Source organism: Balaenoptera musculus, chromosome X (assembly GCF_009873245.2).
Source record: "Balaenoptera musculus isolate JJ_BM4_2016_0621 chromosome X, mBalMus1.pri.v3, whole genome shotgun sequence".
NCBI classification, from domain to species: Eukaryota; Metazoa; Chordata; class Mammalia; order Artiodactyla; family Balaenopteridae; genus Balaenoptera; species Balaenoptera musculus.
In genome coordinates, this window is record NC_045806.1 from 95,200,885 (window position 1) to 95,220,626 (window position 19,742).

The following is a 19,742-nucleotide window of genomic DNA, read 5'->3' on the forward strand; positions in this document are numbered from 1 at the left end:
GGATGTTCATCTTTTATTCTCCCTCCATTTCTTCTTTACCTTCTTCCATTTGCATCCTGACTAATCCTTCCTTCCTTCTCTCCATCTGGAGATTTGCTGGGTTTACAGAAATGGTGGGTGTCTTGTGTGGCTTCACATTCTTGTTTATTAAGTGGATGACATTTAGAAAACAATTTTGTGCAAGCTTTGTTCTCATAGTAGTAAATGTACCAGACCACTGCAATGTCCACAATTGATTGGATTTGCTTGCTGTTGCTGGGTGACATATTTAAATAATCCTGTCATAGACATGAAACATAAAGCAGTTTCTCAATTTGTAATCAGAACTTTACCTAACAAAACTGTTGCAACTGTGGTAGGGTTGAATTCATTCTTGCACTGCCTCTCTCCCCAAACCTATCAAACTGTCAGCAGCCTGCCTTTTGGAAAAAACTAGACATTGTTTTGCTGTATGTTTTTCCCCAGTGTTACCACATGCAGTTCTTCTGCTTGGGCTATGAAGATATCTGAACAATTTCATATGTTTAAAAGAAAAGGTCATTTCCAATATACTGTATTTGGGTTAAAAAAAAAAACCTCAAGAAGATAAGGAGCTTAAAAGGCTTGAAGAGAATGAGTTTCCATAATATTCTGAACTAGAGTTATTATTAGATTCTCACTGCTCCTGTATAAGTTGGGTGTGGCGTTCACATAGATGACTCTGGGGCATTATTCTTCACAATCAACTAACTTGCTTGGTTCCTAGAGTAAGAAGAAAGTAGATCAGTTATCTAGTTTCCAACCTTCTGTTTTATGCTTGAGTCCCCTCTATACCATTGTTGCCAATTAATTATGGAACCTCTGCTTTACCAGATTCAGTGATGTGATGGACATCCTTTCTTGCTTAAGGCAGCACATTCCATCTTTGGACTGCTTCTACTATTTAGAAGATGATTCCTGATATTAAACAAAAATATCTTTTTATAACCTTTGGTTCCAGGTTTATGACTTATAGTCATATTGAATAAGTCCTATCACTTTTTTCACCTCTAGACCTCTCAAATGTTTGGAACCAACTAACATTTGACAAATTCCCTCCCCCACCAGAATCTTCTTTACTCTCAGCACAACATTTCCATTCAATCAGTGGTTGCCTATAAGAACCAATTTCATGTTTCTTTACAATCCCTATGAAGTGCATTTGTATATACCTGTCCATATACTTCTTAAAGGTTAGCACCTAGAATGCTGTGTATACTCACAGTATGCTGCAACACATGCAGAATAGTCTATGTTATCACCTACCTTGTTCTATCAATGCAACATAAAATCAGATTAGCTGCTTTTCGTGGCCACATCAATATGATTCTGTATCAAACTTACAATTGATTAAAACTCTAATTTAAATTTCCTGTTATATGCCATCCATCATAACCAGTCCTTCATACTCTTTTAAAAATTTTGGTCATGTTTTCTAATGTATCTTATATATCTACCATCTTCTGCCATCTCCAAACATGACAGATCAGCCTTCTCTGAGAAAGAAAGAAAGATAGATAGATGAAGGAAAGAAAGAAGGAAAAATGAAAGAAAAAACCAGGAAGTTTTCCATTGGAAATATTCTAGTAGAGCACTTCTTAACTTGGGATCCATGAATCAATAGGAGCTTGATGAATTTTATGCAAAATGTATGCATACATGTATTTTTTTCTGCAACAAAGCTCCATAGCTTTCATCATATTCTTAAAGCTATTCATGGTCCAAGGAAATTAGGAACTCATGTTCTAGAATGGCATCAAAACACTCTGGCTAAAGTCATTCAATCTTTAAAAAAAAAACCAATTTGAATGGTTTCCAGCCAATGGTTATCCATCTTCAATGCATGGGTGTCATGAAAGACTTTGTTAAATGTCTTTGTATATGGATATTCTACATACCATACACCTCTGATTTTCAAGGCTATTGGCCATGTCAGAGAATGAAATGAAATTAGTCTAAGCTGACCATCACTTGCATTCTTATTTGCTCATGAACAATTATTTTAACAATCTGCTCTAGAATCTTTCCCATGACTCAAGTAGTCAATCATTCATTCAACAAGTAGTTGTTCAGCTCCTGCTCTGTGTCAGGAACTATTCTAAGTACTGGGGCTAAAACAGAGAGCAAGACAGACAAGATCTTGTCTCCCATGGAGATTGCTTACTAGTGAGGGAGTCAGGCAATAAACAAACACACAAGTAATATCATTTCAGGTAATGGTGAATACTGCGAGGAAAATAAAATAAGGAAATGGGATAGAAAGTGACTGGAGTAGGGGCAGGGCAGTAACACTAGATAGGTTAGGGAAGGCATCTATTAGAGAATGATATTTTAGCTGAGATCTGGTTGACAAGGATTTAGTTTGCAAATATGTAGGGAGAGAATCCTTGAGGCAAAGATAACAGCAATGCAAAGGCCCTGGGGCAAGAACAATCTTGGAGTGTCCAAGGGACAGAAGATCAAAGTGGCTGAAGCAGAGTGAACAATGGAGCAACAATAAGTAATGGAGTTTAAGAAGGAGACAACATGGTAAGAGTAATGGTAAAGAGTGTAGACTTTGTTCTAAGAGCAAGGAGGATTGTAGGAAGGAGCAGTGTTTCATGATGTGATTTACATTATTCAAAGAGTCTAACTTCTGTGTGCAGAGAATGAATTTTAAGGGAGCAAGGAGAGAATGGAGACAATTTGCCTATATTTAATTTTGGAATCTACCGTCCTTCTCGTCTTAAAAAAAATAAGAAAAAAAATAAGGAATGCATCTCCAGCACTCATCCATGATTTCACCTCTTCTCTGTGATTCCTCAAAGATAATGAATATAGCTTGACCAATTGTATACATTCTTGGATTTAATTCATACATCCCAGGAAACTGAAAGGCATTTAAAACGCTAGAACAGTAGGTTTTTGCGTGTATGTGTGTGTGTGTGTGTGTGTGTGTGTGTGCATTTTACAATCTTTTCAACCATTTTAGGCTTAAGTTATTTCTTAGCAATGGTTGTTTTTTACACTTTTCAGCCTGAAAATAATTATCTTTGACACAGGAGATAGAAACAAAAAAGGATTTAAAGGCGTCTACTTTCCTTATGTTATCCATCACCCTGGACAGCTCTCTGGTTTATTTAGGTACTCACTTCTATTTTTTTCTGTTACATCAGTATAATTTACAATTGTATAGTTCAAATTGTCTTTTTGAGAGTTTCCTTGAACCATATCTTGAATTCCAGTATCCCATACTAGCTCAGCCATTTACTACCTTGGATAAAGATTTTAACCTCTCTGTGTCCATTTACTCAACTATATAATGGAGACAATAATATCTATCTCATAGAGTGGTTGTGAGGATTTAATGAGTTAAACATATAAAATGCTTTGAACAATGCCTGTCACATAGAAAGTGTTCAATAAATGTTAGCTACTATTATTATTATTACTATTATATTATATTTTGGGCATGAGCTTCAGGTTCTATACCTCCTTTGTACCACTTCAGTATGACAGCCTTGCAACGTCTATTCTCAGATTCAGTGTTAGAGTTTCTTAACTGCTTTTTTTCTGTTTACTTCTTTTACATCAATTCCTGTGGCAACTCTTGGAGGGAAGTTGTGCAGACCCGAGTTTAAGTCTTAACTCTGACATTTACTGGCTCTGTAACATTGGAATAGGGGTCACTTTCTCCAATCTCAGTGTCCTTTTTAGTAAAACAGGAATAATTATTTTCACGTATTGTCTTTCACTGTTGGGTAGATTGACTGGGAAATTATATGTACAGCTAATAAAGAGCATGACATATAGTAAAGGCTCAATAATTCAAATCTTCTTCCTTTATCAGTGTTTTCGTGCTACCCCAACCTGGTTGTGTTATCTGTAAGGAAAATGAGGATTCTTCTTGGAGTATGATGCTCAAAACAGGATCTCTCCTCCAGCCTGGCCTTCTGGCCAGCTGAGCTGCCCCTCTCAAGTTACCAGCCTTATATCCATTCTTTGGCAGTTCTTGGCAATTTGCTGCCTTTGAATGGCCACTAGTTATGCTGAATTACTTGATATTTGGCATTCTCCCATTGTAGTGCCACCTTGATCTAGATTCTATTTATTTATTTATTTATTTATTTATAATTTATTTTTGGCTGCATTGGGTCTTTGTTGCTGCACGCGGGCTTTCTCTAGTTGCGGTGAGCGGGAGCTACTCTTCTTGCAGTGCGCTGGCTTCTCATTGCGGTGGCTTCTCTTGTTGCGGAGCACGGGCTCTAGGCATGCAGGCTTCAGTACTTGTGGCTTGCAGGCTCTGGAGCGCAGGCTCAGTAGTTGTGGCACATGGGCTTAGTTGCTCCGCGACATATGGAATCTTCCTGGACCAGGGCTCGAACTCGTGTCCCCTGCATTGGCAGGCGGATTCATAGCCACTGCACCACAAGGGAAGTCCCTAGATTCAATTTACAATTTATGTCATAATCAATTTAGTTTTCAGGGAACAAATACATATTCAACGCACATGCTATTCAATAGTAATTCATCTAATAGTGTTAGTTTGATCCATTTACCCCTTAGTTTAGTTTGCTCTACATTAGCCTTGGTTTCCCCATTGGTAACATGAGAATGATGACTGTACCTAAGTCACAGGGTATGGGTGAAATTAAATAAGAAATTCAGGGACAGTGTTTAGCACAGTGCCTGACTCATGGTAAGCACTCACTAAATGGTAGCTACGTAGACATCGATATATAGGAATACACAATTATGGACATCTGAATCATATGGATATGGACCTGACTTCAATTCTCAGTGATGCTGCTTACTGGTTATACTAGGGATCCCCATTCCTTTTGATTATCATTGAAAATTTATTGCTCTTATGTTCTCTCCCCTCAACACCTTGCTTCCCTGGTATATAACTGTCTCCATAACTGCATGTACTCCATTAGGGAGATAGCTATTTGCCTCTGCCCTTGGGTGGGGTAAGTCCCCTTACCCCAATTAAACAGGAACATTTATATCTCCCTTTTACAGATGAGGAAAACTGAAGCTCAGAGAGGCATATCTAACATCATTTGATATACCTGCTGAATTGTAACTTCCCCTGATCAGCAAACCTGAGCCTCTGTCTCGAGGCACCCCAATTCCTACTAGTCCTGGGTCTCTGCTCTACATCCAAACTATATTATCCTGAGGCTTTGATGCTCTGCCTGGCTGTGGACAGTCCCTGATAGTCTCTTCCCACAAAGTATTGAATCCTAGTCCTTAGACTAACCATTTACTGGCTCAAGAGGTCTGTTCTGAGTAAATCACTCACCCCAGACTATGGTGTTTCTACCTTCCTGGTTTCAAGTATCACCTGATTGGAACCTCCTGCTGGTATGCTTCACACAGAAGATTTACTCTCCTGGCTAATGAGGCCAGTTGGAATGAGTATGAGGTATCCACACCCTGTCCTGGTGTTTATTCCTCACACTCCTCTTGTGCCTGTGCTGGTATGATCCCATCAGGCTTTATGCCTAACCCACAGTGAATAAGAAAAGGATAATTTCAGTCTGTGTGGATGAATCTTCTTTGGCTAAGGCTCTTCCTTGAGTATTTTAAACTTCACTATACATTTCTCTACTTACTAACTCTATCATACAATCTGGAAAAGCATCATATGGCACTCTTTATTTGCCAAGGTGAAAAAATGACTTTGCTCAAATTAATAATAATTTTGTAATGTCGGGATCATAATCCTATACATCATGCATCTTTCCTTCAAAATTCTTCAATAAATAAATTGATATGTTAAAACTAGAGCCACTTTCCTTTTAGACTTGCATCTATCTGGTGTGGTGTGGGGGGGCGCTTAAAAATAAAAGCAAATCCGACGGCTGGTGTAATAAGTAATTGTATGCCTTTTTATTTTTAGAAAGGTCTTCTTATAAGGACAAACTTTACTGTTCTCTCCTGTAAATTATGGTCTTTGTGAAGAAAATTAACTTACCTAATGTGAAAGATACAGTTAGATGTTAACATTCCAGGAAAGTTCACTTCAGATATCAGTGCTCCAAAATAGAAGAGAGTGCCGGTTTTGAGGGAAAAAATGAGACAGAAGATCAATACTGAAGAAAGAGTGAAGCCACCTTTTGGTCTTTGGATATGATGGAATTGAAGTAACTTCTAACTCTAAGGATTTCTTTCTTTCTTTCTTTCTTTTTTTAACATCTTTATTGGAGTATAATTGCTTTACAATGGCGTGTTAGTTTCTGCTTTATAACAAAGTGAATCAGCTATACATATACATATATCCCCATATCTCCTCCCTCGTGCGTCTCCCTCCCACCCTCCCTATCCCACCCCTCTAGGTGGTCACAAAGCACCAAGCTGATCTCCCTGTGCTATGTAGATGCTTCCCACTAGCTATCTCTTTTACATTTGGTAGTGTATATAAGTCCATGTCACTCTCTCACTTCATCCCAGCTTACCCTTCCCCGTCCCCGTGTCCTCAAGTCCATTCTCTACATCTGCGTCTTTATTCCTGTCCTGCCCCTAGGTTCATCAGAACCATTTTTTTTTAGATTCCATATATATGTGTTAGCATACGGTATTTGTTTTTCTCTTTCTGACTTACTTCACTCTGTATGACAGTCTCTACATCCATCCACCTCACTACAAATAACTCAGTTTCGTTTCTTTTTATGGCTGAGTAATATTCCATTGTATATATGTGCCACCTCTTCTTTATCCATTCAGCTGTTGATGGGCACTTAGGTTGCTTCCATGTCCTGGCTATTGTATATAGAGCTTCAATGAACATTGTGGTGCATGACTCTTTTTGAATTATGGTTTTCTCAGGGTATATGCCCAGTAGTGGGATTGCTGGGTCATATGGTAGTTCTATTTTTAGTTTCTTAAGGAACCTCCATACTGTTCTCCATAGTGGCTGTATCAATTTACATTCCCACCAACAGTGCAAGAGGGTTCGCTTTTCTCCACACCCTCTCCAGCATTTATTGTTTCTAGATTTTTTGATGATGGCCATTCTGACTGGTGTGAGGTGATACCTCATTGTAGTTTTGATTTGCATTTCTCTAATGATTAATGATGTTGAGCATCCTTTCATGTGTTTGTTGGCAATCTGTATATCTTCTTTGGAGAAATATCTATTTAGGTCTTCTGCCCATTTTTGGATTGGGTTGTTTATTTTTTTGATATTCAGCTGCATGAGCTGCTTGTAAATTTTGGGGATTAATCCTTTGTCAGTTGCTTCATTTGCAAATATTTTCTCCCATTCTGAGGGTTGTCTTTTCATCTTGTTTATGTTTTCCTTTGCTGTGCAAAAGCTTTTAAGTTTCATTAGGTCCCATTTGTTTATTTTTGGGTTTATTTCCATTTCTCTAGGAGGTGGGTCAAAAAGGATCTTGCTGTGCTTTATGTCATAGAGTCTGACTCTAAGGATTTCTGAGATGTCTTTTGCTTTGGCAACTAACACTGTAGAGTTTATATAGTTGATGAAAAAAGAGAACAAACTTTTATGTTCTGATCTATTAAATTGATCTAGATTTTGTAGAGATATATATCAAGGGATCAGTACAGTGAGGTTCTCTGCTTCTTGATGGGCTTTATTTATGGTTTGAAATTTATTTTGGTACTGAAAAGGGCTTAAATGTTATTTTTTTAATCTCTAAGTCTTAATGGAGATAAATTGCCTTAGTTTTGTGAAACCCTACTCTTGTGGGAGTTGGTAATTTATTGTGAAATGTTGGAGCAAAGGTAATTAAAGTACAGAAGTTAGCTATCAATCACCTTATAAGTGATTAAGTGTCTTTAATGTGCCCAGCACTGTGCTTGCAGTTGTACTAAATGTAATTTGCAATTTATTTGGAGGAGACAAGATTGAGGGAGATGCCACTTTATATCTCCTGTTATACATTCTTGTATAGGTGTCTTCAAAGATTTTGCTCTTAGTTGAACCTAAAGCAGGTGAATAAAGACAAGTCTGAAAGTGACCTAGACATTTGCTTACTGTGAAATATCACAAGGTTTAGTTTCATGACTTAGAAACTTTGAGGAAAGCTAGTGATGGGAAGAATAATCAAGCCAGGGCTCAGACTTCCTCCTGATTATGTTCATACCTCAGTGCTAGCTTTTGGTATTGTTTTCTCAATCAGGAGATTAAAGTATCATGGCAGGAGAGAGGCTAGAGAGGGTAATGGGACTCAGGATAGGGACATGCCTTCCTTTCTTTCTGAGAATTGCTTTCTCTTTCCTGATATCTGAGCACCTTTCACATTTAAGGCCTAGCTTAGGATTAGTTTAGACTAGGACTATAGTCCTACTCACATTCTGATCACAGTGAATTCCTTTTCCTCTAAACTCTTGGCGGCATGAACACCACTCATTGTTAAAAAAATTTTTATTGGAGTATATTTGATTTACAATGTTGTGTTAGTTTCAGGTGTACAGCAAAGTGAATCAGTTATACATATACATATATCCATTCTTTTTTAGATTCTTTTCCCATATAGGTTATTATAGAATACTGAGTAGAGTTCCCTGTGCTATACAGTAGGTCCTTATTAGTTATCTATTTTATATATAGTAGTGTGTATATGTCAATCCCAACCCCCAATTTCCCCCCCCCTTACCCCCTGGTAACCATAAGTTTGTTTTCTACATCATATCATATCGTTTATACGTGGAATCTAAAAAAAGGGTACAAATGAACACCACTCATTTTGAAACAAACTGTCTTCAACTGCTGCTTATGTTCCTTTGTTTCCCTCACACTGCTTTGCATATGGTAGGCACTCAAGTATTTCTTTTTAAATTCAAGTATAGTTGATTTAACATATTATATTAGTGTCAGGTATACAATATAGTGATTCAATATTTTTATAGATTATATTTCATTTAAAGTTATAAAATATTGGCTATATTCCCTGATGTACAGTATATCCCTGTAGCATATTTTACACATAGTAATTTGTTCCTCTTAATCACTGGAATACTTTTTGATGGATGGAATGGCACATTTGTGATTGTAGTGGAAAAAGAATCAAAAGAGTGGAGGTAAACTGCCCTCATGACTCTATTTACTCCCTTCTATAAAAAAAAAAAGCTCTATTTTATCTGTTGTGTTTTATATTAAAAGTTGTATGGTAGTTCACTGTAAACAATCCAAACAGTACAGAAAATACAAAGAAGAAAGTATGAATCACCTAAAATCCAGATATTTATGAGGATTATGGTCTGTGCATTTGTAAAATGGGGATTATAATAGTGCTTATATCATATGGCTGGTGTGAGGATAAAATCAGGTGATGCTGGGCACAGAGAAAGTGTTTAATAAATGTTAGTTATAATCCTCCTCATCACTATCATCATCATCATAATTAACAACCAAAGGAAGATGGAAACATATAAAATTTAGAATCAGAGATGTTTTAGCAGTAGAAAAAGTAAAGTGGTGCCTATTCCTTTGAGATTTATAGGAAGAGAGAAAGAATAACTATAGCAATAAACATGAGATGTTAAGAGTAGATCAGGGAGAACGTTTTAGGGGGATTTCACTTTAAGAAAATAGATCATTTCCTGAGAGCAAGAATGTAGGGGTAGGAGGGGGAATTGGGGTTTAGATGAAAGAGAAGGTCTAGTCACCAAGGTACCATTCAGCAAAAAATTCTATGAATCTGTGCTTTGTTGCTGTGGGGAATGAAACAAAAAGTGTATTTTTCCTTTCCCCAGCTTTCTCAACTATCTGGAACACTGAAGATAAATTAAGAGAGTCTTGAGTGAAAATTTAAACTTCTAAAAGAAAGAAAATGGTATGTGGGACAAACAGTGCAGATAAACAAGTAGATGACTGAGCAATGGCTTAATTTAAAATTCTACCATAATGCAGGTTGTTTCAGATAAACGAAAGCTGAATGATGATGGAGCTTCTAAAGAAACAGAAGCTACTAATAAAAATGGAAATTCAGCAAGCACTTCAGGGATGAGGGCTGGCCAGTGAAGTCAAACTGATAGGCTGTTACTAGGCCTCTGAGAAGAGCACATTGCTAGGCAAAAAGAATTGCATAGTGATACTGTTTCCAAGGGTTAGTAAGTGAGAAAAAGGGTATATTATTTTTGATATTTTGATTTGTCTTGCTGAAGAAAGAAAAACCAGTGGCTGTCAAAACAAATCTTAAGAAGTTAATAAATTGAACACTGATTCTCATGTTTGAAGATGGGGCTGGCTAAACACGGGGCTGGAAAAGAATTTTAGTAACTCTAGCTATGTGATAATGAAATCAATATGTCTTCTATGGGTATTTTACAGATACCTTACACCCATACCTCACTTGGCTGGCTTGGTTGGAGATAAGGGCATTTTGGTTACCTGGATTTGTTACTGTTGTTTTAATTGAGTGTTATTAACTCATCTATGCAGCAAAGCCTCCTGACATATGGACACCACTACAAGCAGAGTAGTTCTCCATTTTCACTGATGTGTGTGTAAGTGTATTAGTGCAACTCAAGATTATGTATCGTTAAGAAGTAGTAATAATAAAGTGTTATTTTTAAAATAGTGAATGATACAGGACCTTTCTACAGTCTGCTCCAGACCCATTGGTCTCCTTTCAGTTCCTGGAATGTATCCTGCTCTTTTATGCCCCAGAGCCTTCACACACGCTGGTCCTTCTTCTTGGACTGCTCTGCCTCCTCCTCCTCTTTTATTTTATTTTATTTTATTTTATTTATTTGTTTATACAGCAGGTTCTTATTAGTTATCTATTTTATACATATTAGTGTGTATATGTCAATCCCAATCTCCCAATTCATCACACCACCACCACCACCCCCCCCACTTTCCCCCCTTGGTGTCTATACATTTGTTCTCTACATCTGTGTCTCTATTTCTGCCCTGAAAACCGGTTCATCTGTACCATTTTTCTAGGTTCCACATATATGTGTTAATATACGATATTTGTTTTTCTCTTCCTGACTTACTTCACTCTGCATGACAGTCTCTAGATCCATCCACGTCTCTACAAATGACGCAATTTCGTTCTTTTATGGCTGAGTAATATTCCATTGTATATATGTACCACACCGTCTTTATCCATTCATCTGTTGATGGGCATTTAGGTTGCTTCCATGTCCTGGCTATTGCAAATAGTGCTGCAATGAACACTGTGGTGCATGTGTCTTTTTGAATTATGGTTTTCTCTGGGTATATGCCCAGTAGTGGGATTGCTGGGTCATATGGTAATTCTATTTTTAGTTTTTTAAGGAACCTCCATACTGTTCTCCATAGTGGCTGTATCAATTTACATTCCCACCAACAGTGCAAGAGGGTTCCCTTTTCTCCACACCCTCTCCAGCATTTGTTGTTTGTAGATTTTCTGATGATGGCCATTCTAACTGGTGTGAGGTGATACCTCATTGTAGTTTTGATTTGCATTTCTCTAATAAATAGTGATGTTGAGCAACTTTTCATGTGTTTCTTGGCCATCTGTATGTCTTCTTTGGAGAAATGTCTATTTAGGTCTTCTGCCCGTTTTTGGATTGGGTTGTTTGTTTTTCTGATATTCAGCTGCATGAGCTGCTTGTAAATTTTGGAGATTAATCCTTTGTCAGTTGCTTCATTTGCAAATATTTTCTCCCATTCTGAGAGTTGTCTTTTTGTCTTGTTTATGGTTTCCTTTGCTGTGCAAAAGCTTTGAAGTTTCATTAGGTCCCATTTGTTTATTTTTGGTTTTATTTCCATTTCTCTAGGAGGTGGGTTAAAAAGGATCTTGCTGTGATTTATGTCATAGAGTGTTCTGCCTATGTTTTCCTCTAAGAGTTTTATAGTGTCTGGCCTTACATTTAGGTCTTTAATCCATTTTGAGTTTCTTTTTGTGTATGGTGTTAGGGAGTGTTCTAATTTCATTCTTTTACATGTAGCTGTCCAGTTTTCCCAGCACCACTTATTGAAGAGGCTGCCTTTTCTCCACTGTATATCCTTGCCTCCTTTATCAAAGATAAGGTGACCATAGGTGCATAGGTTTATCTCTGGGCTTTCTATCCTGTTCCATCGATCTATATTTCTGTTTTTGTGCCAGTACCATACTGTCCTGATGACTGTAGCTTTCTAGTATAGTCTGAAGTCAGGGAGCCTGATTCCTCCAGCCCTGTTTTTCGTTCTCAAGATTGCTTTGGCTATTCGGGGTCTTTTGTGTTTCCATACAAATTGTGAAATTTTTTGTTCTAGTTCTCTGAAAAATGCCAGTGGTAGTTTGATAAGGATTGCATTGAATCTATAGATTGCTTTGGGTAGTACAGTCATTTTCACAATGTTGATTCTTCCAATCCAAGAACATGGTATATCTCTCCATCTTTTTGTATCATCTTTAATTTCTTTCATCAGTGTCCTATAATTTTCTGCCTACAGGTCTTTTGTCTCCTTAGGTAGGTTTATTCCTAGATATTTTATTCTTTTTGTTGCAATGGTAAATGGGAGTGTTTTCTTTATTTCACTTTCAGATTTTTCATCATTAGTGTATAGGAATGCAAGAGATTTCTGTGCATTAATTTTGTATCCTGCTACTTTACCAAATTCATTGATTAGCTCTACTAGTTTTCTGGTACCATCTTTAGGATTCTCTGTGTATAGTATCATGTCATCTGCAAACAGTGACAGTTTTACTTCTTCTTTTCCAGTTTGGATTCCTTTTATTTCTTTTTCTTCTCTGATTGCTGTGGATAAAACTTCCAAAACTATGCTGAATAATAATGGTGAGAGTGGGCAACCTTGTCTTGTTCCTGATCTTAGTGGAAATGGTTTCAGTTTTTCACCATTGAGGATGATGTTGGCTGTGGGTTTGTCATATATGGCAGAACCAGCTTTTAGTTTTATTAATCTTTGCTATTGTTTTCTTTGTTTCTATTTCATTTATTTCTTCTCTGATCTTTATGATTTCTTTCCTTCTACTAGCTTTGGGTTTTGTTTGTTCTTCTTTCTGTAGTTCCTTTAGGTGTAAGGTTAGATTGTTTATTTGAGATTTTTCTTGTTTCTTGAGGTAGGCTTGTATTGCTATAAACTTCCCTCTTAGAACTGCTTTTGCTGCATTCCATAGGTTTTGGATAGTTGTGTTATCGTTGTCATTTGTCTCTAGGTATTTTTGATTTCCTCTTTGATTTCTTCAGTGATCTCTTGGTTATTTAGTAATGTATTGTTTAGCCTCCATGTGTTTGTGTTTTTTACGTTTTTTTCCCTGTAATTCATTTCTAATCTCATAGCGTTGTGGTCAGAAAAGATGCTTGACATGATTTGAATTTTCTTAAATTTACTGAGGCTTGATTTGTGATCCAAGATGTGATCTATCCTGGAGAATGTTCCGTGCTCACTTCAGAAGAAAGTGTAATCTGCTGTTTTTGGATGGAATGTCCTATATATATCAATTAAATCTATCTGGTCTCTTGTGTCATTTAAAGCTTGTGTTTCCTTATTCATATTTCGTTTGGATGATCTGTCCATTGGTGTAAGTGAGGTGTTAAAGTCCCCCACTATTATTGTGTTACTGTCAATTTCCTCTTTTATAGCTGTTTGCAGTTGCTTATGTATTGAGGTGCTCCTATGTTGGATGCATATATATTTATAACTGTTATATCTTCTTCTTGGATTGATCCCTTGATCATTATGTAGTGTCCTTCCTTGTCTCTTGTAACATTCTTTATTTTAAAGTCTATTTTATCTTATATGAATATTGCTACCCCAGTTTTCTTTTGATTTCCATTTGCATGGAATATCTTTTTCTATCATCTCACTTTCAGTCTGTATGTGTCCCTAGGTCTGAAGTGGGTCTCTTGTAGACAGCATATATATGGGTCTTGTTTTTGTATCCATTCAGCAAGCCTGTGTCTTTTGGTTGGAGCATTTAATCCATTCACGTTTAAGGTAATTATCAATATGTATGTTCCTATGACCATTTTCTTAATTATTTTGGGTTTTTTAAAAAAAATTTTATTTATTTATTTATTTATGGCTGTGTTGGGTCTTCATTTCTGTGCGAGGGCTTTCTCTAGTTGCGGCAAGTGGAGGCCACTTTTCATCGCGGTGTGCGGGCCTCTCACTGTCGTGGCCTCTCTTGTTGCGGAGCACAGGCTGCAGACGTGCAGGCTCAGCAATTGTGGCTCACGGGCCTAGTTGCTCCGCGGCATGTGGGATCTTCCCAGACCAGGGCTCGAACCCGTGTCCCCTGCATTGGCAGGCACATTCTCAACCACTGTGCCACCAGGGAAGCCCTGGGTTTTTTTTTGTAGGTCCTTTTCTTGTTTTGTGTTTCCCACTTAGAGAAGTTCCTTTAGCATTTGTTGTAGAGCTGGTTTGGTGGTGCTGAATTTCTTTTTTTTTTTTTACCTTTTTGGCAGATCACTTTTTTTTTTTTTAACATCTTTCTTAGAGTATAATTGCTTTACAATGGTGTGTCAGTTTCTGCTTTATAACAAAGTGAATCAGTTATACATATACATATGTCCCCATATCTCTTCCCATGCATCTCCCTCCCTCCCACCCTCCCTATCCCACCCCTCTAGGTGGTCACAAAGCACCGAGCTGATCTCCCTGTGCTATGCAGCTGCTTCCAACTAGCTATCTATTTTGGTAGTGTGTATATGTTTTAGCTTTTGCTTGTCTGTAAAGCTTTTGATTTCTCCATGGAATCTGAATGAGATCCTTGCCAGGTAGCATAATCTTGGTTGTAGGTTCTTCCCTTTCATCACTTTAAATATATCATGCCACTCCCTTCTGGCTTGTAGAGTTTCTGCTGAGAAATCAGTTGTTAACCTTATGGGAGTTCCCTTGTATGTTATTTGTTGTTTTTCCCTTGTTACTTTCAATAATTTTTCTTTGTCTTTAATTTTTGTCAGTTTGATTACTGTGTGTCTTGGCGTGTTTCTCCTTGGGTTTATCCTGCCTGGGACCTCTCTGCGCTTCCTGTACTTGGGTGGCTATTTCCTTTCCCACGTTAGGGAAGTTTTCGACTATAATCTCTTCAAATATTTTCTCAGGTATTTTCTCTCTCTCGTCTCCTTCTGGGACCCCTACAATTAGAATGTTGTTGTGTTTAATGTTGTCCCAAAGGTCTCTTAGGCTGTCTTCAATTCTTTTCATTCTTTTTCTTTATTTTGTTCCACGGCAGTGAATTCCACCATTCTGTCTTCCTGGTCACTTATCCATTCTTCTGCCTCAGTTATTCTGCTATTCATTCCTTCTAGTGTATTTTTCATTGCAGCTATTGTATTGTTCATCTATATTTGTTTGTTCTTTAATTCTTCTAGGTGTTTGTTCTTTAATTCTTCTAAGTCTTTGTTAAACATTTCTTGTATCTTCTCGATATTTGCCTCCATTCTTTTTCCATGGTCCTGGATCATCTTCACTATCATTATTCTGAATTCTTTTTCTGGACGGTTTCATATCTCAACTTCATTTAGTTGTTTTTCTGGTATTTTATCTTTTTCCTTCATCTGGTACATAGCCCTCTGCGTTTTCATCTTGTCTATCATTCTGTGAATGTGGTTTTTGTTCCACAGGCTTCAGGATTGTAGTTCTTCTTGCTTCTCCTCCCCCTTCTCTTTGCTTATCTTAACTCCTAATTATCTTTTAGGTCCTAGTTAAATGTCACTACCTCAGGAAGTCTTCTCTGATATATGTGTCCATGTAGCATTCCAAACTTGTCTTTGTAGCACTTAGTATAAGTGTGGTTAATTATTTTTGAGTTATTAGTTTGATTCTGTCTTTCCTACTAAACTGGCTTGGAGGAAACGCTCATCATTCACTCCCTTCTCTCCTGGGTTCTAACCAATTGAATATGCACACAAGGATGCACACAAGGATGAAGAGTAGGGGCCAATAACTCTTAAGTACAGGGACAATTGTTAGAGGACACACATTAGGCCTGAGGCTAAAATGGGCCTTCTACTCCCTTGCCTCCTGGATTGAAGGTTCCTAGGCCCTAGTACCATTCAGGCCAATCTACCCACCCTGGTGAGAAGCAGGAAAAGAGAGCAGAGTCTGTTGACACAGTGAAGTCCAGAAGTGGTGTTGGTGCTGCCTTTCTTACCTGTGGGTGAGGCAAACTGTGGCTGAGCCAAAGTGGAGTCTCTTTCCTGCTTTTGGAGGCAGAGGGACCTCAGCCAATAGCGTAACATCATTCAGTGAGTGATTGAATCTGACCAATCAGATTATCCATGCCTCCTCCTGTGGGGAGAATGGAATGTGTTAGTGAAAAGAGAGGTTACTGAAAGTGAGAGCTAGGGGTGGGGTGGGGGGAGGAAAAAGATATATCTCCACCTCCATCAGAGTTTTAGGCCAGGAATCTTGTCTGTCTTATTTCCCCATTGTGTCCTCTATGCATACAACAAGAGCCATTGCAGTTTTAAAAATTAATGCATGCTCTTTGCATAGTACCTGGCACATTGTAAGCCTTCATTATATATTTGTTGAATCATGAATGAGTCTTTACTGATTACTGAATCATTGGTTACATGGTTGATCAAACTTTTAAAAAGACACTTATTATTTAATGGAAAATGCAAGGCAGAAAATCTGGTTCTAGCCCTGGTTGTGCTATTTGGTGTTTGACCTTGATCAAGATACTTAGCATCCTTCCTAATCTGTTTTTCTCTTATGAAATAAGGTAGTTGAACAACCTTAACTGTGACTGGTCTTATCTAGCTCTACATTCTGGTTCTAAAATGCCAAGTTCAGATGCTCTTTGGCTTTAAGCAGAAAAACGTCCTTAGAGCAAAAAGTAAAATAAACTCTTCTTCTTAAGAGTTACATAGCTAAAAGTTTCTGAAGTCAATTAGAAGTGGCAGGTTTTGAACAGTAAAGTGTAATTAGAAATGTAAGAAACTAGAAGTGATTCTAAAAGGAACCCAAAACAAACGCAAAAGCAATTTCTTAAAAAGGGGCAATTAGAAAGTGCTTTTAAACGTAATTAGCAAAACAGTTTAAATCTCAAGTTTTTGCCTTGTACAATTTAGTAACCAAGGATAAATCTCTGTCAATTATTTTTCTCCTTTCACTCAAAACCACAGAAGTTAAAAGCAGTAAATTCTAGAAGTATTAGAGGACTACAGGTAAAGCTATTGGACATATGGATTACTTTTGCTTAACCTGCAACCCGAGTTTACAGTTTTATCTGAATATTTCATACAGAAGTACAAACAGTGTATATAATTAGGGTCTTTCCTTGACTCATCATTAGTTGCCACCTGACTTTCCAGTTTACAATTGCTAAGGCTTCTATTAACTGAGATGTTAGTAGTCAGGCAGGACTTTGCTGAAGTTCTGAATTTATGATTATTTGCAGAAAATATTTTGTCTTTATATTTTATTATTAAACATAGTTCACTTGTGAGCCCAAATTAATTCTTTTAGCAAAATATTTTAAAGATACTACTATATTTCAGGCATAGTGATAGACATAGGAAATACAAACATGAATAAGAAAATCCTTGGTTTTAAATTGACAGTCTAATGGAGGATAAAGTCATGCAAAAATACAATTACACTAGAAATAAAAACATTAATTTCTTGAAGTTGACACATGTACAAGTTCCTATGGGAATACAGAGGAAGAAGTGAATTATTAGGGAATCAGAAAAGCCTTCACAGATGAAATGCCATTTGAGTGGGTATTAAATGATACATAGGGAGTGAGTACATTCCTAACAGAGAGAATAGCACATATAGAGGAAAGGTGTTAGTAAAGGGAATAATTTGCTCAGGAAACATAAAAGTAGTTTCTTTGGTAGGAAGATATTTACAACAAAATGACACAGGATTGAAACCCTTCATATATAAAGAGCTTTTATAATTCAATGAGAAAAGATGAACACCTCAGTAGGAAAATGGACAAATATTAATATAAATATTTATTGAACACTTATTATATTTACAAAATAGTAACAATGAAAACAGCAACAATATACTCCCTGTCCTCATGGAGCTTGCAAGCTAGTGGGAGTTGCAGATAAGTAACTAGACTAATCACAATTTAGTGCGATGAAGCCATGCTCAGAACATATGGGAGAAACACCTAAATAATAGGGAGTGAGAGAAATCTGCCTGAGGAAGGAGTTTCTAATGTTAAAGGTGAAAAATGGGTAGAATGTAGACAGACACAGCTAGGAGTAGGTTGGTGAGAGGATGAGGATAGAAGAGGATGAACGGGTTGGTGTGTAGTGTAGTCATAGTGAATAATGTATGTGAAGGCCTGGAATTTGTGGGAAATGAAGACATTTAAGTGTGTCTGAAGCACAGGGTGCAAGGGGAGAAGTCAGATCATGTAAGCCTTGGAAACTATGTTAAGAAGTTTGGATTTTCTTAAGGAAGCCGTTAAGATGTTCTAAGCAGGGAAGAGAAACTATGATTAGATTTGGGCTTTAGCTAATATGACTGTAGTGTAGAGAATGGATTGGAGTGGGCAAGAAGTCTATTTAAGAGGATTTTTATGTAACCTAGAAGAAAGATGGTGGGCATCAGTGGGAGTAAGAGAAAAGTGTATGGATTTGAAATTTAATTAGGAGGTAGAATTGGCAGACCTTGGTGACTATTAGGATATACCAGGAGTGGTGGCTTAAAGAAGTAAGAACAGCTTTGAAGAGAAAGATGATGAATGCTGTTCTGGACATGTTGAGTTGTAGGTGTCTAAAGGACATAAAAATGGAAATTTCTGGAAGGCAATTAGTTGTATGAGTCTGGAACTCAGGAGAAAGAACTTGTGGAGATAGAGATTTGGGAATCATCAGTATATACATGATAATCTATGTCATGAGGTCATCTAGAGACAGTGAGTACTGTATGAAGAGAAGAGAAGATTAGGATGGAACTCTGAGGTAGAACTCTGCCATTGTACCACGGAAGAAAAGTCCTCAAGATGAGAAGGAAGGGCCTGGAGGTAGGTGAGAGGAAAGCCAGGGTAGTTTTGTGCCGTAGAAACTAAGGGTAGATACTGTTCAAGCAAAAGGAAATGGTTTACTGTACCAAATGTTGCTGAGAGGCTGTGTAAGATAGCACTGAAGAGCATCTATTAGATTTAGTAAAAGGTGGTTGACAGTGACCTTGTGGAGAGCAATTTGAATGGAGTGTTGGATGAGGCATCTAAGGTGTCTGCCAGTGGGTAGAAAGTGAAATGATAACAGGAATCAAGCAAAAGAACATTAACACACAATTTACAAAACAAGAAATACAAAGGGTCAAGAAACAAAGATGTTCTATCTCATTAGTAATAAAGAAATACAAAATAAAATACCTATTTTTAGTCAGTCAATTTGGCAAAGACAGAAAATTAATACATTGCTGTTCACACACTATTGGTGTGTCACTTTACATAATTTTTGAAGGCAATTAGGCAATATCAAAAAATTTTTAAAATGTGCATACCTTTAATATCACAATTCTATTTCCTCCTTGGCAGGGAGGGGAAAACATGTTCCTCATTATGTCTTTTTGTTTTTGTGTTCTCTACTGTCACCACATAATAGCTGTTTGGAGTTGAGAATACCAAGAAGAGTGCCAAAGGGGGAAATTTTTCTTGTTCTGCATTTTTGTTGTTGTTGTTGCTGTTATTTTATTTTATTTTTTAATATATATATATTTTTTAATCTGCATTGGGTCTTCATTGCTGTGTGCAGACTTTCTCTAGTTGCAGCGAGCGGGGGCTACTCTTCGTTGTGGTGCATGGGCTTCTCATTGTGGTGGCTTCTCTTGTTGCGGAGCACGCTCTAGG